Source organism: Cupressus sempervirens, chromosome 11, assembly GCF_028749045.1.
Source record: "Cupressus sempervirens isolate cs-2001-9-10 chromosome 11, ASM2874904v1, whole genome shotgun sequence".
NCBI lineage: Eukaryota > Viridiplantae > Streptophyta > Pinopsida > Cupressales > Cupressaceae > Cupressus > Cupressus sempervirens.
This window is the reverse complement of record NC_143128.1, coordinates 49693889-49720716: the sequence shown is the minus strand read 5'-3', so window position 1 is coordinate 49720716 and position 26828 is coordinate 49693889. Positions and strand designations below refer to the sequence as shown.

The window sequence follows — 26828 nt, the reverse complement described above, 5'->3', positions numbered from 1 at the left end:
TCATGATTCCCCTTGTTCCTATCTTCTAGAACAATTCCTCTAGTTGGAGGCTTCTACAGTCCTTCACTTGGTTTTCATCTATCTCATTTTGGAGTAGACCTTTTCCCATTGGGTTTTCTCTATTCCTCCATTTCATAGAGATTTTTTGTGATTGGCTACCTCATCAAGCCTTGTTTCCGGGACCCAACTTTGCTTTCAGCATTGCATTGCAGTTTACTTCCTCTTTCTACATTATTTGTAACTGTATTGTTGCTCTTCTTAAGAAGGGGTGTTAGAGAAAAAGGTAATTTAATTTTCTCAAAGGTCATTACTTAGATAGTGGTAGTTTATGGATATTGTTTTTTTACTACTTCAACTTTGTTTCCTTGTTCTTCGCTCACTCCTTCAAGTGTTTAACTCTTCTTGCCTTCATGATTTTCACTCAATACTTTATGTCCACCAATTTATTTTGATAATTCTTCCCCCAACTCCATCTTTCTTATAATTTCATACACAATATCTATAGGGATATCTTCAATGGTAAGGTCAATATATTCACTAACCTCCTCATTCAAATCATAGATTATTCCAATTAGTGGTAATTCTCTATATTATTTTTAGTAATATTGAAGATGATATTCCAATTTCTTTTATTATCTTCTTCAACAACTTTAACCATAACTACAAATATTTAGGCCTTTCTATAGTTTATTTAAAACTTCTTCTCATGTCCATCTAGTATCCTATCTATCTCTTCAACTAGGACATGTGGCTTTACAAAACTGTAACATTCTCTCTCGACCATCTTTTTCCAGTTTATGTACTATAGATTTAAAACTTCTTCTCATGTCCATCCAGTATTCTGTCTATCTCTTCAACTAGGACATGTGGCTTTACAAAATGTAACATTCTCTCTAGACCATCTCGTTCTAGTTTATGTGCATTGTTCCATTTGACTAAGATTATGTTAGATAGTTGCATTGGAATTTATCTTCTAACTTACTTGGCAAGTACGAACATTCGTACATACAATATTATACCTCCCTCAATTACCATATTTTCTTCATTGCTCCATTTACTAGATTTATAGTCAAAGATGGTTTTGATACTCCCATATTTCTTCATTCCCTATGCAATTCCTCCAATAATTATTTTAGGTATTCATTTTGGTTACCTCATAACTAATTGTGTTCTTGTCACTTATCTTTGTGTGCTTGCATGTGATCTTCCCGTGGTTTGACTTTGTGTTCTTCTCTTGGCTTGTGTAGTTGTTGATCTTGTGTGTCTCATGTGTTTGTATTTTGCTATCTATTTTTTAAAATTTATCTTTGCATATGTTAATGGTATATTTTCAATAGTTTTATGTATGTTGCTTCCTTCATCTTTAGACATATTTTCTTCTATAATTATTTTCTTATAATATTTTTTATATGTTTCAAATATTTTGACTCCTTCATCCTTAGTTTAAGCCAATCATTGCTCGATACTTCATAACCAAATGGTGTTACCCATACCAATCTAGGCTCTATAACTTTCATAATGCATAGATGGGTACTTTTTAGAAAGAAAAAAAAAATTGTAATTAATTACAACTTCTAATGGGATCTCATTTCTTTTGGTCATTTTCTCTTATAGTCCTCTAAAGTGAAACCATATTAGGCTATTTTAGTTTCTTTCTAAAGTTTCGAGAAATATATTGATTTTTGTGCACAATCAGCTCACCATCTAACTAGTTTACATTTCCTATGCAAGGAATTTTTTTTCATGTAGAAATATATACTAACCAATAAAGATCCATACTTTATTCCTTGTTTCTTAGTCTTTTTTAGGTTAAACATCAATTGATTTCTCAACATCTTATATGGATAAAACCTTGTGCCTTTAACAATGATTTCATATGCTACTTGTATGGAACCTCCTAGTATTTTGTTGGATTGATTAGCCTAATAGATCTTCCACACAATCACTAGATAAGTGAATATTATGCCTTTTTCCTTGATTGATATTCTATCAAATATTTTCTAATCTATTATGTATCTAACTAGTCCATCAATCAAAATTTTGAAGTCTAGGTCTTCTACACACTTGCATCCATTTCCTAGTAGTCCTATGACACCACTTCTAATTTGTTTGGTGATCTCCACTTTTCTATTTTTCAACCACAAATATTTTGTGTATCCTACTAAGTACTATTTTGATCCATTCTTTGTCAAGAGGTTTGGGTAGATGAATGATATGTTTTAGAAAAAGTTCATCATTTCATGGTTCCTTTGGTATTGAACAACTCTTTATACACCATTCTAATTTCTACATTTCCAAATTTGAGTTGCTTGTTTTGAAGATATATGGTTACACCTTTTATCTATAATACTATTTCCATTATATCTATTTTTTCTATCTTTTCTGCCTTTAACCTTCTTGTACACTTCCCAAAACATAAAATTACTTTGTGATCAGTTAGGATTAACATCGGATATTTCATCCCATAATATCTTAGTAATAATTTTGGTAACCAAAATAAAGCCCTAACATAGTTTGCCAATTCCTTGCCTCTATTTTGCTCTTCGTGTACATGACTGCAGTTGGTAAAACTCTAATAACTCTTTATGTATAGCTGATTATGACATGCACAGTTTAGGATATGATCTCCAATGCTTGCACTACATCATGTTAACTATGCATGTTTTCAATTCTTCCTTTGTGAAGCTCACCAATCAGAAAGGTGTCTCTCTTGACATCTAACCTTTGTTACACTTAGACAATTTTCTAAGTTATCTTCTACAAAGCATAACTCTAAGTCTTTCCCGCTAGATATAGCATATTTTTTCCACAAATGAAAACCTCAAAGTATCCCCTTAGCTAAATTGCAAAGAGTCTCCCCCTTTGGCATTGATGAAACCATATGTGAAAATTGATAGCATATGTTTCCTTAAAAGTTTATTTATTCATATTAATACACAAACATTCCTCCATCAAGCAAGGATTCAATTGAATCTAAACCACACCCTATCAATGCATGTAGATGCATTTAAAATAAAATGCTTATAGTTTAGTTTATTTAAAAATAAAATCTACAAAGAACAGTTACATGTGCAGTTCAATCATAGATCACATGTATAAGTTTGTAGGTTTAGAACCTTGTAGAAGGCTTTAATTCTATTAGATTACTTATATAAATTCTTGTAATATAATTGATTTTAAATAGAATGGAATAAAGAATTTTTTCTATTCTGTAGTAGAGTTGTACCAAAATAATTGTGTATATATTTTTGTGTTTAAGATGTGAAGTGAGTAATTTTTCTATTTTTTCTTGTACTCCTTTGTTTCCCTTCTATCAAAATGGAAACAAGATGCTAAGATAGAATATTGGAAAATATTAGTTGTAATAAAAAAAAAAAATCAATAGTATTAGTAGATGATTTCTCTTCTAATTTGATAAACATAATGAAGAGAAAATGGATTGATAATCACCTACTTTTTACAAATTAAAAGAGAATACAAAAGAGTCCAATCTGAATGAACCTATCTAGTAAATATCTTATAAGTTCTAAACTCCTATAAAGAAGAAGCATGTACACTCATTTACGATTGTTCATGTAATAAAGAAATACCCTATCACTAAGAGTGGGAGAAAATAATTCATTATATTATTAAAGTAATGATGTCCCCTTCCTTATAGTTGAAGTTTACAATTAAAAAAAATATTTTCCTTGATTAATCATTATAGCATTGAATATCATGAATTGGAACAACCAATTTAAGTCCTAATTAAATAAACTTAGAATTTACTCAGAGTTGGTTGTACCCACATTTCATCAACATCATTCATATTAAATGAACCAATCAAGCTGTTGAGATCATATATATACAACTTCAATTCAAATGCCTTAGAGAATAGCCCTTAACCTAGAGTCAAGCAACAAGGTGAGATGTTGAACCCCAAAAAATTAAAAATCCTTGGCCAAGGTATAAGTTAATGGCTCTCATAATTGGGACAGGTGATCAAATGATGTCGTGCTATACTAGTAAATCGCTACAGGGCATGATGGACAACGTTGTGCGTGACTCTACAACAAATTCCTAGGAGCATTGACAATAACATCTACGATCCATTGTGGAGAGCTAGGTCTAATTCACACCATGAAGTAGAGAAGGGGGATTAAACATAGTCCATGGTTAGGTGCTGAAATGCTCCATTAAGACCTTTTTCCCCTCATCGAGATACGAGAATGAAATATAGGAAACATGTGATCATACAAGACTCTCGTTAAACTAGCTCTCAATCACTTTCTAAAGATTAGTTTGAATCTTTTATTTCTATTTTTTATAAAATATCACATGTTATCTCTTTATTGTTAAAGAAACAGTTAAATTTTGTAAGCATGCCCTTGTTTAAATTGTATTCCTCATGTTATTTCCTTTCATCATAAATAATAATCACAATTGAAAATTATCATATTAATAAATTTTTCCTCAACTCAAATACCTAAATAAATACATTAAAAAATTAGTCAACTATTTATTATTATTATTATCAAATTTATAGTTGCTATAGTGAGAACTTATTATTATCTATATATTTGTTATCATTATCTGGGACAAATAAACCAATATAAAGAAACGGGCACAATGTGATGTCCTGAAGCACAACAGAATGAGTGTCCACATGGAGTAGTCACAAGGATTATAAATTATCTTCAAGCATATTATACAGTCAAATGCTGCACTCTGACTTATTCTTCTTGCATAGGAATCCTGTTGTAAATATCAGCAAGGTTAAATGATGGAAACTATCAACACTAAGGTTATTGGAAGAAGAAGATAGCTAGAAACTACTAAAGTCAAATATCATTTAGTTTACCAATTAATAAAAGTAAGACTTGTTAAAGAAATTGAGCACCTTGAATGATTAACTTGAAGTCTAGATCTTCCCTTGCATCACTATACCATTCTAATTGCAACAAATGGAATATTAGATTCAATAGAAATTGGAGTGAACAAAATGAAAACAGGTCAGATTGATTATGTCAGTCACACATTAACCATATGGTTATTCCAATTTCATCCATTATTCTCAAACATCTAAATTTAATCAGCTAAGTTTTGGAATAGATGCATTTTTTTCAAGAAAAGCATTGTAAGTTGGAAGAAATTATTTATATGGTGAGGCTGTCCCTAATAATAACTACATAGGATATTCATAGTAATGTTGTTAATTTATTATTGAGAGGGTTAATGCATACAAATCATAATAGAAACTCTATGAAATAATTAATATTAATCAAAGATATTTTAAAGTTACAATTACTGAAGAAGGTGATCATAAAATTTACAATAAATATGTAATTCTACTACTAGCATATATGTTATTACATATGCATTGTGTCAATTAGAAATATCAGGGAAGGGAATGATAGTAGTTGAGATTGGGCACGTGACATAATAGGATCATATCTTGTGCATTTTCGAATGCCAACTTGAACAATTTCTAAGAAGTAAATACTAATTCCTTCACAGAACTCCTACATCAGCTTTTCTTGACATAGCATGATGTCCAATCTGAAGAACAAAATCAATCAATTTAGGTAGATATGGAGTACCCAAAAGAAAAACCTTGCTATGAAGCATAAATAGTATTACAATAATTGAAAGTACTGATCAAAAAATATTATAATAATTGAAAGAATATAAATAGGCAATAAAAAGTTGGATAATTAATTCTTAAAAGCAAGTCATCTAACAATCTTGGATTCAGAACATATTGAACTTCAAAATAACAAAATTCAAGGGAAGCACTACAAAACTCATAGATAATGACTCTTTAATGAAAACTTTAATGACTCTTCAATGAAAACTTGTTAGTGTCATTTCAGTATACTCAATTCCTTATCTGAGCAGCAACATTATTTTGGATATATAGATAATGACTCTTTATTGAAAACTTTAATGACTCTTCAATGAAAACTTGTTAGTGTCATTTCAGTATACTCAATTCCTTATCTGAGCAGCAACATTATTTTGGATATAAGATATATTCAGAGTCATTCCTTATGTTTTGGGTGTAAACATGAGTGATTCCTAAGAACAAGTACACTAGTCCCATCTCATTCCATTTTTATAAATAAATGTATCCATTTTAGTATGCAAACCAATTAATTCAGATGAGTATATGTAGTAGTTGAACTTAAAATGTTGCTTTGACTTTGAAGCATAAATAATTAACCAAAAGAATATAAATATGCAATTAATTAAGAAGAAGAATTCTTTGCTTTGGATAAGCCACCAAATAATCTTGGATTTAGCACATAGAACATAGTGAAGTCTTATGGAAGTGTTGGCGCGCAATGAAAAGCCTCAACGAGTACAAGAGCAGGCGTACAAATGATATGATAAGGGAACTCGAGTCTGCTGTATCTGAACTGAAGAAGGTGATGGAGGGTGAGGATTCAAATGAAATACCGACCATGGTTGATGCAGCGACTAGATAAACCATGATAATAGGACAACATTTGCAGTCATTTGGTTCGTACTTGATGCAGATTAGAGGAGGTCAAGAAAAGCACAAGATCCCATATTTGAAAAGGGATCGCAGATTAGGATTGATAATTATTGTTAGGTAAATGACCATATTTTAGCATACAAGAGTCTCTAGGATTTAAAGCTACTAATCAGAACAGGTATTTAGTGAAGTTTATGCTTTAGTAGGATATGATGTTGATTATCTAGAACTCAGTCATAACAGAGAATTTTTTCAAGTGGAAGACTAATTTTTCTTTTCTTTTTAAATTTTAAGTTGAATAAGAGCATTAAAAGCCAAAACTATTTTGTAGAAATGATTCGTTAAAATATATATACATAATAAATATAATCAAGAGACGAGAGATGTCTAGAGTTCATAGTAATAATTTTTACCATGAAGTTTTAGAATACTGATTGAAAGTCTGCTAATTCAATTATTCTGCAAATATTCTCCAAGTTAGTTTTTAATATCAAACTGTTGAAGAAAGGGGTTATTGATGAGAATTGTAAGTTTTCAGAATTGTAAGTTTTCAGTAGATTCATTTATCCTAAATGAAATATTATGAATATAATAGGTGATATTTTCTAATACTACTGAAATATCCTAGTCTAAAATAATCATACAAATCTACAAATCTGACCTTAAATTTTCCCATAAGAAATGAGGCAAACAAAATGGTAAAAATGTTGGAATGAGTAATTTCCCCCTCAAATGGAATGTAAAATCATGATAGAAGATTCTAGAAATTCCTGGATAGACGAATAGAGTTAGGTAAAGTTTTGGAAGTCGTAGATAATTCTAGAAAAGTCTATTTGTTCTATGTCAGTCAAATTTAGATGTTTCTAAAAATGATCTAAGACCTCTATAATTTCTCCTCAAATGAATTGTAAAATAATAATAGAGGATTTTAGAAATTCTAATAGGATTACCAGGTAAAGTTTTGGAAGTCAAGACAATTCTAGAAAAGTCTATTTGTATTTTTTCGGCTAATTTAGATGTTTCTAGAAATGATCTAAGACCTCTATAAATAGAGGCATCATGTAATGTTATTGATATGGGAAAAATGGTGAAGGAAATATAATATTTATTTTTGTGCACAACACATTGTGTTGTTTTGTATTACATCTTTCATATTGGTATGAGAGCTATTGTGTGTTTCTACAAGTGATACACACAACAGCTCTAATACCAATATGAATGATGTAACATAGAACAACACAATGTGCTGCCACACAAAAAAATATATTATATTTCCTTCACCATTTTTCCCATATCAATAACATTACATGATGCCTTTATTTATAGAGGTCTTAGATCATTTCTTGAAACATCTAAATTAGGTGAAAAAATACAAATAGACTTTTCTAAAATTATCTTGACTTCCATAACTTTACCTAACCCTATTTGGTAATCTTCTTGGAATTTCTAGAATCCTCTATTATTCTTTTACAATTCATTTGAGGGGAAATTACACATTTCAACACTCCCCCTTAATTTCAACCTCAAATGTTATTACATACAAATTCCAAATCCTTTCTTTTGCCTAATACCAAAATGCCATTTTTCAATAATCTTCATATCTGCTAATGCCTTTGTTAATACATGCCTATCGCTTGCCTCATATGTCACAAATGCCGATAATCATTTTCCTCTTTGATGCCTTGCTCTAATCTACTTCCCAATGCTACTGTACTTCTTCTTACTCTTGAACATTTGTACCTAAATAAACCTTTGAACATTCTTGCAATTCTTTGCCAACTTGATCCTTAGCTCCATCCAAAATCCATTTTTAAGTACTTGTCCATACAAATATTTTTACACTCCCTATTCCAACACATATTTTCACTATGACTCTTTAAGCCACAAATATTACATGGATGACAATACCAACACTTGTCTTCTGTGTGTCCTTTCCTATTACAATTTGAACATTGTATATATTTTTTACCTTGAACAAATTTTCTTGAACTCATGACATCATTTCTTTCATCTGCTGCATATCCTAGTCCTTCATATTTTTGTCTCACTATTGGTAGAATGGATTCTATGATTCCTTGTTCATTTTGTCCTAGTCCTTTACCTTTGTAATCCATTTTTTTCATGATATTCCAACCAACATTCTTTTTATCGAAATTGGTAGTATTTGATGCCGCATTTTCACACTCTTTCTTACATTCTTTATCACAAACAACTGCAATAGATTCATACTTTTCTAATGGTGAATTCAAGTCATATGTACTACATGAAACATCATATACTAATTTTTTCTTCACATGTGTATTTCTTTCAATAATTGATTGATTTAGTTTATCCCTTAACAACTCATTCTCTTCTTTTGGTCTCTTCATTTTGTACTCTAATTCGTCATTTCTTTTCTTAACATCATCAAACATCTTTAACTTTTTTTCTAATTTTTAATCTCTCTATTTGTCATCATCATATACTTTTAATGTTTCTTCTAATTTCTCATTTTTCTATTTAGTTTTGATAAATTCCTTTTCTAAATCTTGAATTTGACACAAATACTCATAATTTTGTTTTCCAACTTCTTTAAAATCCTTTTATCAAATTTGAATTTGACTCTTTAACATTATCAATTCTTCTTCCAAACTATCTTTTTCCTTCTTTACTCTTTTTCCAACTTTCCCCATTGAAACACAAGACTTTAACACACTTTGCTTTGTCTTTTAGAAAATTCTAAATATCTTTTTACTTCTAGAATTAAATCTTCAAACAACTTGAAATAATCCCTTTAGACAACTAGACTTCTCACTTCTTATTAACACCTTTTTCTGATTATGATCTTCCTTTCTTTTAAAGGCAATAGGATAATTTTTCAAATACCATTAAATAATTATAAGAATGTGCACCATACCTTTTTTGCCAACTTTCCCTCTTTCCTTCTTAACACTTCCTGTGTGGTCTTCTTCAAAACAATTATCTTTCTCATAACACAAACAATCCTCCTCCATTTAGTAGCACAACACACCTATCACAATCTGAAATTTTGTACAACCTTCTATCCAATCAGGCTCTGATACCACTTGTAGAAACACACAACAACTCTGATACCAATATGAAAGATGTAATATAGAACAACACAATGTGCAACTACACAAAAAAAAATTATATTTCCTTCACTGTTTTGCCCATATCAATAACATTACATGATGCCTCTATTTATAGAGGTCTTAGAGGATCATGTAATGTAATTGATATGGACAAAATTTTTAATGAAATGTATTACTGCTGCAACACATTGAGTATCTTTCCATTTTAGTTTATTTCGTCCATCCATCTTTCACAAAGTGTATCAGAGTTGCCATGGGTTTCTACAATTGGTATTAGAGATAATTTAAGATCTTGGTCCACCTTCTACAAGTGGTATCAGAGCTAGGGCAAGAAAATCCTGTCACCATTTTTGACAGATGAATTAGTAGAAGTTTTGAAATGAGTAATTTCCCTCTCAAATGAAATATAAAATCATAGTAGAGGATTCTAGAAATTCCTAGATAGACGAATAGGGTTAGGTAAAGTTCTAGAAGTCACAACTAATTCTAGAAAAAATCTATTTTTTCTATGTCGATCAATTTAGATGTTTCCAAAAATGATCTAAGACCTCTATAAATAAAAACATCATGTAATGTAATTGATATGCACAAAATAGTCAATGAAATGTATTAGAGCTGCAACACATTGAGTATCTTTCCATTTTAGTTTATTTTGTCCATCTGCCTTTCACAAGGTGTATCAAAGTTGTCATGGTTTTCTACAATTGGTATCAGAGATAATTTAACCTTCATATCTGTTAAAGATCATGGAAAGGTAAATATTTTAGAGCACAAGGATTAAAATCCTAGAGAGTTGAAGATTACAAAGTCAATGGCTGAAAATTGTTGGTAAGATTTGAGCTTGTGTAAAGCTTTATTAATATTTTTTGTTGAGAAGTTAAGATAGCAATGTAGATAAGGCTAAAAATGAATGATTGTTTAAAGTTATAGTTCTATGAAGAGGAAAATGCATGACTTTATTTGTTTCAGATGTGTTATTATACTAGTTTGTAGAAAATGAATGAATGAATTTTCATGTGTTAATTGGTGAAAGGGGTAAATATTTATTTGTGACAAAAGCTTTGAAGAAGTTCATAAAGAAATCTTTAAAGGATACAATAGTGGATTTTTGAAAAAGGATAAAGTTTGTTTAATCTCTTTTATTTCAATGGGAAGAGTTGGTAGAGTTCAAAAAGAGAAGACAAAGAAATTAGAAGAAGAATTAGTAATGGTGAAGAAACAAAATGTAAGATTATTGTGTGAAAAATATATTTTGTAAAAGAAATTGGAAAAAAGAAGAAATGAAATGGGAGAAGAAAAGTCTAAATTGTTAAATGAAATTAGTGTCCATATAGAAGCAATTGAAGAGCTAGAGGATAGGTTAAAATTTTTGGAAGAAGTACATAATTGGTAAGTCAAAGAAACATGTAAGCTTAGAGAGAAAAATAAAGAATTAGAAGAAAAGTTAAATTTGTCTGATGATGCTGAGAAAAAGAACAAAATTTTACAAGAAAATGTGAAGAAATTGGAAGCGGAAAATATTATGTTAAAGAAGGAATTGTTTACTTTGAAACAAGAGAAACAATGTTTGAATGTGAAACCATTTGTAAGTGATGTATCATGTGACACAAATGATTTGTGTGATTATGCAATTGAGAAATGTGATTTTGCTAAAGCTAAAAGTGTTTGTGATGAAAAGTGTAAGAAAGAAAATGATATGAAGTTTTTAGATTTTGTTTGTTATGATAATAATAGTGTTGGTTTGGAAATTATGAAAAAAATGGGTTTCAAAGGTTTGGAAATTCTAAATATCATATTTTTAGAAACATGTTAAAGATGTGTTGTTGCATATTAGCATCGTGATGTTATGCTATGCTAATAAACTAATTGTTAATAAATTAATATTTTGACACTTCCACAATGTTTTGATTGGTTCTCTTCCACTTTTTTCACAATTGATGATCTGACAAAATTTAAATAGGAAATAGTTCTTACATATGGTATTAGAGCCGGGTTTAAACCTAGGCCCTTAGGCTACTATGCTAATTGTGCCTATGTTTGATAGGCATTTGAATTATCACCATGGCCAGAAGATCTAAATTGAAAAGTGGGTCCAATAGTGGTGCACAGGTGGAGGAACCTACTGAGAGATTAGATCAAATAATGGTATTGTTGACCCAATAGGCAATTTTTTTATAGAAACAAGGCCAAAGGATGGATAACCTAGAGCATGAGGCTCGAGGTAGACACACTAAAGAAGAGGCAAGGAAGTGTGATGAAGATTAGTGCTCTAAAGCCCTATGTAAACAAGAAGTGAAATTGAGAAAGAAACATGAGGACAAGCAGTTGGCTGAGGCTCTTAGGACATCTAAGATAGAGGCAAAGGCAGAAGCTAACCATCAAAGTGCTCTCCTTAATTCTAATAGGATTCAAATAGCAACTGACTTGAGCAAAGATCTCAAAAAAGTGACTCCACCTATGTTTCATGGTAAAGCTTCTAGGGAAGATGCTAACTCATGGATTACTAGCATGGAGAAGTACTCCCTAATTTGAAACTAAATAGGAAAGTTTAGAGTAGTTTGGGCCACCTATCAGCTAATGGGTGAGGCAGCTACATGGTGGAAAAATGTCATGGCTGAAAAGAAGCTCTAGCATGGGGAGGTAACCTAGGAATAATTCTTACAGCTTTTCTACAAATGATGGTTACCTCAATTGTACTATGACAAGAAAATAATAGTCTTCTACAAATTAGTTCAAGGGAACATGAATGTTACATAGTATCATGAGTGCTTTTGTCATTTGGTAAAGTATGTTTGTCAGTATTAGCATGATGAGCTATTTAGAACTTAGACTTTGTATTGTGTAAGGCCCTTAAGAAGTAATAGAGGTTGAAGAATGATTCTTCATATAAATCCTTCAACCCAAACTATAAAAGGAAGTTCTAGGATAATAGGTCATATCAAGATAACAAGGGTTATCAGAATGATAGGCCAAAGGGAAATGGAAAGAAGCAACAAATTAGAAACATGAAGGATAAATGACAAAAGAATTTCAACAAGAATAAGGAAAAATGTAATTACAAAAAAAACCAAAATCCTATAAATGGAAGTGGAAGGAATTGAAATAACCGAGGTGATCAAAATAGGAATGAGGATAGAAGAGGCCCTAGAGTAGGCTATTATGTATGTAGCGATAACCATTTTGCTACTAAGTTCCCACAACAAGACAATAAGGACGAATTTCCTCTACAACAACACATTCATTCTACAATTGATCATAGACAGGTAGATTATTAGGCCACTCCTATGCAAATGACTACCCTATCTCTATCCTTATAGATACTGGTGCTACTAAATATTTTGTAGATCCTAAAATTGTAGCCAAGATACCTGTTAGGGCTGGTTTTATTGATGAACCTTGGACTATAGAGTATGGTAACACGGTTGAACACAAGGTAAAGCAATACTTATTTTTTAGCGAGTTGGAACTCCCTAGCATCTGAACATAGGTCAACTTGTATGTAGCGCCTTTGGGCTCATATGATGTCATCCTAGGCATCAACTAGTTAAGTAAGCATAAGGCTTTGGTAGACTATCAGGATAAGGTTATTAAATGTCTTGATGACACAAGGTATTTAATGACACTAAATGGTGTCAAATGACCTTCGGAGTTGAGGCAAATTTCAGCAATGCAGTTGAAGAAAGTCGAGAGGAAAGGATGTTACTTATATGTTTCCCATGTTAAGAGTCTAGAAGAGACTTCACCTCAATTGGAAGATCATCCTATTTTACATAAATTAAAAGATGTGTTTCCAAATGATATGCCTGAACTACCCCCTAAGAGGGAATTCAATTTCTCCATAGATCTTGTGCCTGGAGAAAAACCTCAATCAAAGGTTCCCTATCATATGACTTCTACAAAAATGTATGAGTTGTATACTCAGGTATAGGAAGTCTTGGATAAATCTTTCATTTTCCCTAGTGTATCGTTGTGGGGAGCTCCTGTAATCTTTATCAAGGGGAAGGATGATACCTTAAGGTTGTATATTAATTACCTCATGTTGAATAAGGTATCCATAAAGAATCAATATCCTCTTCCAAGGATTGATGAACTTTTTGATAAAATGAAGGGATCAACTATATTCTACAAAATTGATTTGAGATCCAAATACCATTAGCTTTGGATTCAGGAGGAAGACATATCTAAGACAACATTTAGAAGAAGATATGGGCATTATGAGTTTGTAGTCTTAACTTTTGGACTGACAAACACACCTACTGCTTTCATGAACCTGATGAACAGTGTTTTTAGAGATTATCTTGATAAATTCATGGAGATATTTATAGATGATATACTAATATACTCCAAAAATTTAGAATAGCACAAAGAACATTTGTGCATAGTATTGCAACATCTAAGAGACAAGAAACTATATGGAAAACTCTCTACGTGCTCCTTTAATCAAACAGAGATCCACTACTTGAGACACATTTTGTTAGAAAAAGGCATAGCAGTGGACTCCACAAAGATCAAAGCCATCTTGAATGGCCAAATTTGGAGAATGTAAGCAAAGTTAGGAGCTTTATGGATCTTGCTAGGTATTATCAAAAATTGTTTGAGAGATTTTCTCATATAGTAGCACCAATTACATCTCTTTAGCGCAAGGATAAAATATTTGAGTGGACGAAAGTGTGTGAGAAAGCTTTTCAATTACATAAGAAAAGGCTTACTATAGCTCCTATATTGATTATACCAGACCCAAAGGGACATTTTGTTGTCACCACAAATTCTTACAATGATGGGCTTGGGGGTGTATTGATGCAGGATGGTAAGGTTGTTGCCTACGAGTCTAGGAAACTCAAATCGCATGAAGTAAATTATGCTCCTCATGATTTAGAGTTGGTTATGATAGTACATGCCTTGAAAATGTGGCAACATTACTTGTTGGGGAAGCCATTTGAGCTCAAAACTTATCATTATCATATGGGGTTGAGGAACATTTTCACTAAACCTAACTTGAATGCTTGATGGAGACAGTGGCTCGAATTCCATAGTGAATATGATTTCAGTATTGAGTATATTAAAGAAAAAGAGAATACAGTAGCTGATGCACTTAGTCATAGGAGACATATTGCTGCTATATCTACATCTTGAAATCCTATGAGAGAGTATATTCTTTAGTACCTTCCTAGAGATGCCCATTATGAATGGGTGAAGTTAGTCTTGTACATTGATGCTTCTGACTCATGGTTTCAAGATTATTTTTTTGATGAAGATGGTGTGCTTAAATACAAAAATAAGATTTATGTTCCCAACCATGAAGGGCTATAGAATGTTGTACTTGAGGAGATGCATTGCACTCCATTTTTAGGGAACATAGGGGTAAACAAAATTATGGTTGATTTGAGTCTTTTATACTTTTGGCCACAACTCAAACAAGATGTGACAAAATATGTGGCCCAATGTTTGGAATATCAGTGTGTCAAGGCTAAGCATGCCCATCTGGTAGGTCTTCTATACCTCCATGAGATTCCATAGTATAAATGGTAGGTTATCAGTATGGATTTTGTACAAGGCTTACCCATGACTTGATATAGGCATGATGTCATTTTGGTTGTGGTTGACAAATTAACAAAAGTTGCCCACTTCATTCCTAGCAGTATGAAGGATAGATCTTCAGTATTAGCAATAAAGTTTGTTTAGGAATTTTCTAACTACATGGTATTCTAGAGACCATTATTTCTGACTAGGACACCTAAATGACTTCAAGGTTTTGGACAACCTTGAACTTTTCTCTAGGTACACACATGGATTTCAATACAAAATACCACCCTAAGACTGATGGACAGATAGAGAGGGTAAATCAGCTGCTCGAAGATTTGTTACACATGTACTACATGTATCAACAGTAAAAATTGGTGGAGTATCTTCCATTGGTAAATTTTTCTTATAATAACTCCTACTATTCTTCCTTGGGTATGGCTCCATTTGAGGCTCTCTACAAATGGAAATGTCACACTCCTATCAATTGGGATAGGGTTGAAGACAAGGTTATTGTGGTTCCTAAGATGCTAAGAGAGATGGAAGAGTGGGTGATTTTAATTTGTAGTGAATAGAAAGAGGTAGCAGATTAACAGAAGAGTTATAATGACAAGAAACACACCTTCCATCAATTTCAAACTAGGGACAAAGTGTATCTAAGGGTTAGGCCACAAAAGAGTTCAATCTCATTCAGCAAGAGTTCAAAGCTTGCCCTAAGATTTGTTAGTTCGTTCAAGCTCTTAGAAGTTTTCAACCCAATTGCTTATTAGCTTGCTCTACCACCTGCTTTGGCCTAAATTCATAATGTTTTATATGTGTCTTTTCTTAAACCCTATGATTCTAAGATATCTCATGTTCTTGACTAGCATGCATTGCAGGTATAGGATCTAGGGGTGACGGTAGTTCAACCCACGTGTATCATTGAGCAACATACCCTTAGGGTATGAGATAGAGATCTACTTCAATACAAGGTCCAATGGGACTAATTTAGTGTGGATAGTGCCACTTGGGAAGATGCAAAGGATTTACAAAAATCTTTGCCCCATCTTTTTGTATAGCTATTTTATTTCAGAATGGATAATAGTTTTGGTATGTGTATACTAAATTTTGTTCTGAAAGCTATTAGGATGATGTCATTTCCTAGTGTGGAAGGATGTCATGTCTTGCCCTAGGATCATTTTCTTTTCTTGCTTATGTGGTAGTTAGTCAAATTTTAACTTGGTCAAAGATGGTCTAATCGTAATTTCAGATAATGAAAGCTAACATCTTAAATTTACCAAAATGAAATGAATTATTTTAATATGAAAATGCATGATATATTAGGTTATGATGATGATGTAATAAGATGTGTTCTTATATGTTGTGAATTAATAGCAATATGATTAATGCTAATGTTTTATTTATTGATGATGATATAATTAGGATGTAATATATTTTTATGATGGATACTGACTCATTTTTGGTTGTGAGTGTTTGAGTGGATGCAAGGATCATCACAATGAGAGTGTGGTTGAGGTAGAGAGGGCTAGATTCTCAGAAGGGGATGCGTCAGATGGCATGCTGCCACACACACACATCACGTAGAATCTCGTGTGTTTGTTTATATTTTTTGTTACATTCCTAAAACTAACCTTGAAGTTTAGAATGAAATTTAGATAAATCATTTGATTAGTTTAATGGAAGATGTTTAGATTAATTTTTAATTTAATAAACTACTAACAAATGAGTTTTTATGTTCATTCAGATATAAATAAAAAGTTCCTTTTTTATATTGAATAGGGACTTAGAAGTATTTCATTTTAAAAAAAAAATGTATATAGATATTTGTGTTCATTAAACAATATGTTTATGTGTTCATTAAATAATATGTGTGCATGTGTTCATTAAAACAAAAACTTGTTTTTGTTAGACCAAAATCTTTATTTCTTAAAAATTTCTAAAACAACAAAAACAAAAACTTATCTATTGCAAGAGGAAAAATATTGTATAAGGAAGCGTTTGGGAAAAATGTTGGATAGCAAACTGGAGAGCATTTTTTTCTTTTTCTTTGTCCTTAGCAAAAAATAGAGAACACATTAAATCTTAGTTTTCCTTATGTGGTACCTAAACTTGGGTAGCGACGATGACAACTCAAGAAGAAAGGATTGGAACCAATGGGAAGAAAACACAGGTTGCTTTCTTCTTTCTTGTTTCTCTTTGTATTTATTGTTGAGTGTGAATGTGAATCTTGTTATTTGAAAGATGTCTTTGGAAATTTAATCTTGTTACTAGGATGTCAAATTGAAAATTAAATGCTTACTGTTGGAATCTTGAATATTTAATCTTCAAATTAAACCCTAGCTATTTTTAGCAAAATTGTGCCCTCTTTGTAACTTCAGTCCAGACTCATCTTAAGTCTGAATTCATTTTGCTACTATTGGAAATAAATCTTGCTTCTAGTTTTCTAATTTTATTTTTGAATGAACCTTGATTTTGATACCCTAGTGTTTGGTAATCTTGTACCGCATAATTACATCTTAGTCAATGCATAGGACCTACCATGGTCTTGTGAATCAAAGAGGAAAAATGAAAACTGATGGTAGTTGAACTTGAGACTTTTTCAGACCATTTTATGTTGTTTATTGGAATCATGTGCAATGTGTTTTTCTCCTTTAAAAACCTTGCTCAGCCGTAGATTGCCAATCAAAGAATATTTAAATTGACATGGGGTTCCTGAATCAAAACCCTACCCAACCCAATTTGATTTCTTTGGAAATTTAATTCTATTCCTTTCAAATGCAATCATCAGTTATTGTCATCTTTTCTATCTTTGTCAGTTTGTAATGGCTACTGAATGGTATGCAACAAGTTCCTTCATGTGGAAGGATAGATAATCCCTATTTCATTTTGTGAAAATAGTTCTATGTGCTTGATGAGGATAGTATATGCATATGGTTGCTATAATTACTTTTATTAGCAAACACAATTCCATTTGGGGTCTATGTCTATAAAGAAATTTGACTTTTTGTAATGCAATATTAGTTGGTTACTTAGAATTTTGAGTGCTAATATCAATATATGTTAAAAACACTTAGTAAATTTATATGTTGAAAACACTTAGCTTTTATTATTATTGGAAATTCCTACCCTTTTCAAATGGGTGCAGACATTGAATCTTGGGTGTTATTACAATTCATCTCCACACATCTATGAAGTTAAAATCTAGAAATTATAGAGTGACACAAGTGTATGTGCATTTTTGATAGAGCCAGACTATTCCCACTAATTGTTGATTATATTTCTAGTACTTAACTTTTCCAATAGTAAAAATTTCTTAGATTATATTAGATCTTTTAATAAAGACACATTTTATTCTTCTATGCTGAAAAGAATAAACCTATGAGTGTTATATAGTGGCAATAGATTAATCACTTCAAGACCTAGACTAAAATTCTGTGGTAAAACAAATCTTCTATTTGAAATGAAAATATTGCTCTTCTTCTAGAATTACATAATAAAAACAATAATCTTTAACATCTTGTTGTAATTCAGTGTGTGTGGGCATGTATTTTCCTTCATGGCTAGGTGTAATGTAGAAATTATGGGAAAGATAGATAGATACTTCACATTTAGTTTCTTCTATATGCTAGTTTTGTAGAATAGATGCATATGTGAGTATGTCACTATGCCTATTTGGTTTTACTACATATGTGTAGATGTGTAGTTTTATTTTATTCCTTGCTACATTTCGTGATTAGGCTACTAGGCACATGATTGCATGTAGTGTGTTTCACGGCCACACTAGATCCATCCGATCGATCTTGTTCTAGGAAGCTAGGCTTCTTGTGCTAAGGTCATAGAATTCTTCATGTTAGGAAGAATCCCGAGGGAGTATTCACTCTATGGTTGAAGAGGTTAAAACACCTAAGCTACACTCTTATCTCAGATAGTAGATGGACAATGTCCTACGACTTTGGAGATAGGATCCTAAAGAACACAACAAGAAAGGTTAACTTAGTTTTGATTATATTTGTTCATTATTTTGATGTACTAATATATGTAATTATAATTTGAGAGCTATGTAAAGTAATGCATTATAAATTCATGTGAGTTGGATCAGTAACTATGGTATTATATTTCTGTCATAAGCATGAGATGTGATTAGTTATCACCATTATTGATGTAATTTTGAACATCATATTTTTAAAAACATGTTAAAGATGTGTTATTGTAGATCAGCTTCTTGATGTTATGCTCTACTAATAAACTAATTGTTAGTAAATAAATAATTTGACTTTTCCACAATGTTTTGATTGGTTCTCTTCTGCATTTTCTACAATTGATGATGTGGGAAAATTTAAATAGGACATGGTTCTTACACACTAATATAATTGTATTTTATTTCCATTGTTTTAAAGTGATTTAAGGGGTTTTAATTCTTTTTGTGCTTTGAAATAAATGTTGAATGGTAGGACGATGGATTTGTTTTAGTGGACCAGAGGAATCCTGGCAAAGAAGAACCCAAGGCTTCTAATACGTAGCCATAAAGGCATTTTTGTAATTGAAAAGAATGATCGCATGTGAAATTTGTGTTACATATTAAATAATAAATGTTTTCTATTTTTAGATAAAGAAATGTTTAGTACAATTTTTCTATATTTTAATTAATTTTGAAAAAATCTTAAATTTTAAATTTTGTATATAATCAATTTTTTAAGTCTTTAGTTTTAAGATGTAATTGAAAACAAGAGCTTTGAATGGTTAAATAAACAAATATGAGTGAAAGGTTATAATTATAAGATTTAATTAGATAGCATTTCTCTCACTACTTTTTTTACTGTGAATGCTAAAAAATTGAAAGAAAAAATGAAGTTGGATATTAATCATTAGCATAAATGCAACTTCTTGTGCATATATTCACAAATTCAGACAAAGTTTATGGGACCAAGTTCTTGAAAACTATTTTTTGGATGTTAAACATTTAAGCAGATAATTTGTATTGCAAATTTAAATCCTCAAGAAATAGTAAGTTAAAATAAACTTATATTGTAGTATCTAATACAATGTTACTTATTGAGCCCTTAATACATTTGTTCATTGATGACAACAGTAGGCTTTAATATTGGCCTATGTTCCCCCCCAAAAAAATAGAATTTATAAATAAGTATGATTTTAGAATTTTTGAAATACTTTTTCATTGAAGTTAATAAATATTCCTTTAAATTGAATTCAATATATGATTTTTAAGGTTGGTAGCTCTTAGAAAAGTAAGAGAGCTAATTATGTAGTGAAACTTATTCAAGATGTAAAGCACATGAAAAAAATAATTGTTCAACTAGAACAACTAACTAGAACTTGCACCTTTGATGGTGCAAGGGGTTACGTTAATAGTCTTATGTACTTCTGAGTATTTTCTTGAGTATGTTCTTTATGTAATATGTTTGATTCAGTTGTGTTGTTTTGATTTATTGTCACACTGAAAATACAAATGCTTTTTCTAAAGAACTATCTAATATAGGCACTCGTCTTTTTGCTTGCATATAATTGTATATGGATTGCTTTTCATTTTTTAGTATCTTTCAAAAGTAAAAGCAGGTTAGATATGAAGATCGTCTATTTTTTTTTACTCTAGATACAGCTGAAAAATGAGTCCTTATCTTTTAATTCCACTGAGTCATCGCCACTCCATGGTGGTCCATTGTAGTTTTCAAAACAAAAAACAACATACATGGACATGTTTGGTGGTTTGGTACCTATTATGTAGACAATATTGTGATTTCAACAATCGCTCCATTGACGAGTCTTTCTCATATCCAAATGTTTGTTGTAAGCATTAAATTTCTTTTTAATATACACATCAACTCATTTCCCTTCCTTATGTCTATCTTATCTTACCCCTTTCTTTACCATTTTCCTCTCATTATTTATATTTCATTTTCTCTATTTATCTTTTATCTTCTCTGTGTATCTATCTATAATATACTATTTATCACCTGACATATCCCTATCAAATTATATCTCTTCATCTGCCCACTCTCTTGTCTCCTCTTCCTATTTCTCTCCCTCTCATATCCTTCTTGTTTCCCTTCCCACCCTCATATGCACACTCTCTCTTACTATTTCTCCCTCCCTCTAATAATCATTTTGTAAATGATTTGGATAACCTAGCCTTCTAAAATGCACTCAATATATCATCTTCATAAAACTTTCTTTTTCTAATAGGCTTTATATCTGCATGTGACCTTGTTTTCTTTCTTGAATAAATATGTATGCTTAGTTTATTTTGTGTATCTCTAACCTTGGTTCACTAGTTCTTTGTAGTCATGAGAAATAATTGTAGCAAAGATCTTAGTTATATTCAGAAGACAAAGATCATCTAAGGGAGAATGATATACTATATTATTATAAAGGCATGCATTCGTAGATTTTAGATATTAACATGCATATCAAAAAAAATTCCCTCGTAGTGAATGCCTAAAGACTCCAGAAGACTCCCTAGAAAGTTAATAATCCAATGAGTGACAATGATAATAGTATGATTAATGAAAATGTGTACGAAAGTGAGCCTTGGGAACTCTTAGGTAATTCAAACAATAAAATAGTCAAATTTATATACAAGGTATCCAATATATTTTCTGTATTTGATTTTGTCCATCCTTTTATTGTTAATGTGTAGAGAAACTATCTAAATAAATACCAAGAAGAAGTATGCAAAAGATAAAAATTCAAAAGGTGATATTTAAAAAAAAATTCTTAACATAATAGATAATTTATAAAACATATTAAATTAAAAATTATAAATCTCAACCAATTAATTTTAACACAAAAATAATAGTCACCTAAATTTTAATTATAAATCTTAATATTACAAAAATTAATTTCAATTTAAAAACTTCTAAATATAATAACAATATATATTTAATAAAATAACATTAAAATAATTTAATATTAATTCAAATGAAATAATATGAAATAATCTTTAAAATATACAATAGGCAAGAGCCTATAACACAACAGTAAATTGTAGGCTCTTGAGTTCAAATCTACTCACTAAATGTAATTGTGTAAGGAAAAAAACTCACAACTATCACCTAGATTTCAAATTAACAAATAATTATATATTTAATATTATAGTCTCAATCCTATGTTGAATACAATTTATATTTTTGGCTTCCATTCATTCCTCTATTTCCCAACAACTTGGTAATGGATGACTATCGCTCGATATTTAATGTGTATTTAATTATTCCTTCTCTTCATTATACTTATCTATGCCTCAAACTATTATTTCCTATACAAAATGGATAGCATAGATATTTGAAATCAACAATTTAAAATTGTTATCTCATCATCTATATTTTTTATCTCCATCTCTCTCTATAATTATGTATCTCTCTGTTTCTATATCCATATCTCTCTCTAATTTGTACCCTCTCCCTATCTAACTCCATATCCTTTCTTTATATCTTTCTTATACACATATACACTTTTTCCTCTGCCCCAATCTCTATCTTATCATACCCCTTTCTTTAAGTTTTAACTCTCAATATCTATATTTTATTTTCTCAATTTCTCTTTGATATTCTTAATATAACTATCTATATACTATCTATCACCTCAAATATCTTTATTATATCTCTTCATCCCCTAACCCCACTCTCTCCTCTTCATCTACCTCTCCCTCCTCCTTCCTATTGCTTTGCCCCTCTCTCTCTCTCCTCTCTCAGTGCAAAACTTTTCACCTCTCTATCTCTCTTTATATTATTCATCTTATTCATTCTCTTCGGCCTCTATCTCCTTATCCTCCCATATATCCATGTTCACCCAATATATAATATAATACTTCTATAAAAAAAAAAAAAAATAAACACTTATAAATCTGCTCTAGTTATCAAATGTATCAATATTTAATTTGTCAAAATATTTCATCTTATCTTCTTAAGATTTCTACATATATACTTTTAATATTGATTTATCTAACCTTAAATTTAAACTCATCACATTCATAAATATTAAAATATACTATAGTTCTTAATTAGAATTTTTATTATAAAAGTTAAGATCAAAGTTAAATCTAACATCATTGTTAGTAGGTACCTCTAAATTTGAATATTTTTAATGGAATGCTCTGGCTCTGAATTAGGTCTAATGAGTTTTGAATAAAGCATGTTACCACTCTAGAATTAATTATAACTATAATAACTTTAACATTTTCTATTCTCACTATTACTTTTTAAAAAATTATAATATTATTACAATTTAAATACTATTGTAGTTTTAAGATATTATGTTATATTATAGTTCAATCTATTTACATTCATCCTTGCCCAGGATTACTTGCTTAAATGACTGAATCACCCACTGTATCACTAGACTGCTTAATCTGATGTGTAAGGAACTGGATCAAGGTAAACGAAAGGTGCCCCTACCAATAATTTTATGCGTTAGTTAGTTACTTTGCTCTAGCTTTTGGCTTAGCTACCTATGTCTCTGCATATGGATATACTACTGTAAGGTATGCTACTGGCCCATATATTTTAGGGCTGCTTATATGTATGCTTTTCGATCTGTCAATGAAACTGCTGCCCTCTAAACTATCTATAGTCGTGGCTACTATTGGTGGTTAATAAACTGGGCGGTGTCAACTAACTATGATTTCGTGGTGCTGGAATAAGCAGCTTTTAGCAAGTAGTCTGCATGTAGAGTAACGAACGTGCTAGTCAGAGCCCACCCAACTATTAAGCCCTCCTACCCCTGTGCATGCATAGGGGGGCGTCGGTTCTTCCTGAATGATATCAGAAGTAGAGGCACACCCACATGTCGATCAACAGGTCAGTTCACAAAGAGCCGGGCGGGAAAAAACAAAATGTTGAACTACATTTAGAAAAGAGATTGAGGATGCATTTCTAAGGATATAGGGTAAAATCTCATACTTGGCAAAAGGGGATGGACTAGTAGTTGGCCATAAGATTGTGAAGTTGAATAGTATAATCAATGGCATACTCAACATCAAAGTGGATTATTGGTGCTATAGAGGAGCAATTGTTGATTTGGTAGACAACCCTAGAAGGTAGAAACTTTTGATGACTATATATGCAAAAAGACTCCAAACTTCATGTTTAGGGTCTTCCTAAGATTGAGAAAAATTCTTTTGATTTGAGCTATGAATTGGGCTTCTTAATTGTTGACATAGTAGAAGATATTCTTGTAATATTTGAACCTTGGTTTATGACTCTATTGGTAGAAATACCCACCTTCACACCACAAGGTGTCCCCAAAATTTTGTGGTAGATTATTTTTACCTAACCTACAACTTGGACTTTTGAATTCTTGGAAAGTTTAAAAACTAAAGGAGAGTATGAATCAATGTTTACCTTTGTTGAGCATTATAAAGCTAGAGAAACTTAAACATCTCCATACATTAATGTAACATATTACAAAGATCTTTACACAATTTTAGATTAGAGAAAATGGAAGGAGGGGAAATCTATTATATCAAATTATATTAGTTTGTGGGTAGGTGAATCCAAAAACTTGATGAGTCTTAGGTATGTGGATAGTTGTATCCACAAACTATGGATAGTTGAATCTATAAACTATTTATTGATTGTTGAATATTTTTTATATAATGAGAACATTTTCTATAAGTTATGAGCAGTTTGGATTGATCCATTTACAGTTATGTCTATAGAAATATGTGAAATGGTACTTAGTGATTCTTGAATAAAAAAACTAATATATTATTTAAAAATTAACTAATCTCAAATTTTTAAATGTAAATTAACTTTTGATAAATATATTATGATTTTAATCAAAATTTAAATATAAAAATAAAGCATAACCATAAAATTAATAATATGAACAACATATGAGTTTATAAAAAAAACTTATGTTTCTAATCAATTAAAGATTAAAAAAATCTTACTATTTGTATATTTAATTGAATTTATCTTGAACATTCTATTATAATTGATTCCAAAATATCATTATAAATATTAATTATTTTCTAATATTCTAAAGTTTAGAAAAAAACATAACTTATTAATATAATTAGAAAATATTCAATTTAGAAGTTTAAAATATTATTTTTTCCTATAATCATAAAATGAGACTTACCTGTAGTACCACTTTTCTATCTTTCCAATTTTGTTTATTCTTGAATAAAGTCACCAAATAAATCTTAAGTTATTTTCCTGAAATATAAACCAGATAAGTTTTCAATATTCTTGACTATAAAGCATATATTTATAAAGAAAATCTTTTATTATGTTTGACCATAATTTAAACACATTTTTAGTTGTAGCATAAATTTCAAATATACTACAGAAATAAATAACAGTAAAAAAGACTACAAAAGATTAAAAAGAACTAAATAATTATAAAGAAAATTAAAACACAATAACACATTATTTTTTATCATCCCCATCCCTATATCATAAACTAAACAAAGTTAAGACAATAAAGTATTGAAAAGTTGTGACTGATTTACCAAAACATTCTGCTGGATGACAAGTTTGTCAAGAAAATCATCATCCTTAATTATTAAGATGACAAGTTTATCAAGATACCCAAAAAAACAACATCACCCAATAGCTCCATGATAAATATTTGTTCCATATAACAAAGCTTTTTTCCGAACTAGTTGACATTAGATTGAAGCATAACAAAACCAGCCTCCAAAGAATCACTAATTACACTAATTCTATCTATGATGAGTTGAAACTATAAGTTGACCCATCTAAACATATTAATTATAGTTTTAAGCCAGAAATTTATGGTAAAACCTCAACAAATTTCGTAGAAAATATGTGAACGCCAACTTCACATTCCGATCAACAGAAAAGTCCACAAATGCATATTTACATTTCTAAGAAAATATATGTATTCAAAACAAATTGACATAAAACCCATTATCTAAAATCTTAGCAGAAGAATAAAATTATACCATATTTTCACCCTAGATACGGATCTGGCAGCCCATCACCAGAAAACCCAAAAGCAGAGAAATCGGTGGTAATTAAAATGAGAACTCAGCAAACTCTGAATTTTCTGATGATGTTAAGGTTTCAAATAAAATGCAAATATTGCAAGAGCACATCCCTGTAGTGCTCACCATAAATTTAGAAGAGCAAAAGAATCACAAAATTTAGATGACTGACTACCAGATAACCGAATAGAAAAACCAACTTCACATTCCGATCAATAGAAAAGCCCTCAACTACACATTTGCATTTCTAGGAAAATATATGTATTAAAAGCAAACTGGCATAAAACCCATAATCTAAAATCTTTAGTGTAAGAATATAATTATACCATATTTTCACGCTAGGCGCGGATCTCGCAACCTATGGCAAGAAAACCCTAAAGAAGACAAATGGGTGGTAGTTAAATGAGAACTCAGCAAACTCTGAATATTTTTTTTCTGTTGAATATTCTGATGATAAAATGTAAATATTGCAAAAGCGCTATCCGCGTAGTGATCACCATGAATTTAGAAGAGCAAACAAATCACAAAATTCATATAACTCAAAATTTACGGCACACACTAGATGACTGACTACCAGATAACTGAATATTTGCTCATGCTTTGCACACTGGAGAATGTTAATGAACCTGAAATATAATACTCACATGCAGCTTATGTGACCGTGATCACCTTCTTCACAAACTTTTTTTTGAGTAGATGTTAAATGGAATGTTAATGATCTTTATCAGTAAGCAGACGCAGCTAATGTGAACATAAATGGCTTTCCAAGTTC

The 26828-nt window shown here is 30.8% G+C and overlaps 1 long non-coding RNA gene across 2 annotated transcripts; it reads right to left on the bottom strand.

Annotated features, from left to right (window-relative positions):
* Positions 1–4878: 4878 nt before the first annotated feature.
* LOC149528192 (uncharacterized) lies at positions 4879–26069 on the bottom strand. 2 transcript variants are annotated; one of them, XR_016359267.1, is made up of 3 exons: positions 26015–26069; positions 25186–25262; positions 4879–4930 (listed from the first exon to the last, which is right to left on the bottom strand). It is a non-coding gene; the product is annotated as an uncharacterized LOC149528192 (long non-coding RNA). The 2 variants fall into 2 exon arrangements; XR_016359266.1 differs by lacking the exon at positions 4879–4930 and adding an exon at positions 9400–9498.
* Positions 26070–26828: the final 759 nt, after the last annotated feature.